The following is a 1,787-nucleotide window of genomic DNA, read 5'->3' as shown; positions in this document are numbered from 1 at the left end:
TGAAAATGATTTATCTAACCTTTGATGCTAAAAAGTTGAAAGCTGAAAGAATTACAAAAATATGAGGCAGAACCATCTTTTAGCACTTGCTTTTTATTCTTTGCACTGTTGCTCTATTTTTTTCCTTTTCTTTGCCTCAATAGTGCTCATACCGTCCAGTGTAAAAAAAGTCCTGTTTGTGCTATAAGTACACTTGATTCGCTGACTGGATAAGTAGTATTGTTAAAACATATACTATATGCACATTGCTCAATGAAGTGATGATTTAATTTGCCTAGGGTAAATGTCATAATTACTCCTCTAGCATGACTGGCCATTGTACCTCCCCCATGTAGATGGGACCTATTTTTCTTCAGTTTAGTTTATAGCCAGGAATTTCATCTGTTCTTGGTGCTTCCCTGGAATTAGCGAGGTGGTGTTCGGATTGCAGACATCTTCACAGAGTGTTTATTTGTTTAACTAAGTAAGACACAGCTTCCGACAGGCCTTTTCCCAGCCAGCCTGAAGCAGTCTGGATCCGAGCTTTGCAGTTGCACCTGGTTCTTCTGCTGTTGCCTCTTCAGAGCTGTGGGCTGCTGCTCCCCTGTCTGCTTAGTGCAGATGTCATCCTGCCCAGCGCCTCTTGCGCTTGGAGAAACGAGGGAGGCGCAGTGCCATCCGCAGCGTGCCTCTTCATACCTCTGTGTTGACAATGCAGTACTCATTCTCAACGTTCCAGGTTCATCATGAGGAGTACTACAGAGCAAATACGTCGGTAGTATTTCTTGGTTTGTCTGTAGGTTCATATACTTAAAAATATCTAGTTTGCTCTGTTGTGAAGAGATCTTGCAGATTATGTTAGCAGGTTGTGAAGTTACAGATTGTTGCCAGTTTTGTTCCAGGCCTGCTAATACCCGGATGATAACTAAATCTGTGCATTCCTTTTTGGTGAATTAATCTCGTTTAATAGTACTGAGGTTTGTGAGATTCCTACAGGTTTTTGCAGGTAATGGAAATGGCTTTTAATCATAAAATCCATCTGTGAAGAATGATTCTACTCAAGGCTTTAGCACTGGATTTTTCTCTTGCCTGTGATTTTGATGTGCTGTTTCTCAACATACATGTAGCTGTTTCTCCTCTTGTGTTTGTTTCCTTTATCTAGCTGCTTGACCATATGAGTAGTTCTATGTAATGAACCTGATTTTACAATTTTAATGATGAAATATTTTTTCAGTCAGTTGCAGTTGATGCCTGTTTCAACTTTTGTTTTCCTTGGGTGCTTGCTATATTCATTGTAATAACTTTTAAATCTGATTCAAGGTCCTCATGCACTATTAATATACTTATGTTACAGTATTTTCATGTAGTAATCAAGTTTCAGCACGGTTTTGTATACATTGGATTATTGAATATCTAGCCAGAGAGGCTGGACAAAAAAGACATAAATAAAAAGTAAATGAGTTTTGTGTTTAATTAATTGAGATGTATAGCTTCATGTATTTCCTAAGCATATGAACTCTGTTTATTCTCTCGGATACTTCTTCCTGCATTTAGTGTGTGTGCACACATTTAAATAATTTGGAATCTTCATTTAAAAAATACGGTTTAAGACTTGAGGAGAGAAACTGAAAAAAATGCATACCACTGGTAGATCTGGTTAGCTGAGGTTGATTAAAAAATAGATGAGAAGTTGAGGCATAAACAGCAAAGATGAGGCTAGCACCTGAGTTATATTTTACTATTCTAACTGCGGCAAACAAAAACAATGTGCTCTTTTGTCCTCCTTTTCAGATACGCAAAAACTAAGG

Source organism: Pygoscelis adeliae, unplaced genomic scaffold (assembly GCF_000699105.1).
Source record: "Pygoscelis adeliae isolate BGI_AS28 unplaced genomic scaffold, ASM69910v1 Scaffold368, whole genome shotgun sequence".
NCBI classification, from domain to species: Eukaryota; Metazoa; Chordata; class Aves; order Sphenisciformes; family Spheniscidae; genus Pygoscelis; species Pygoscelis adeliae.
Note: the sequence above shows the minus strand (reverse complement) of the source record.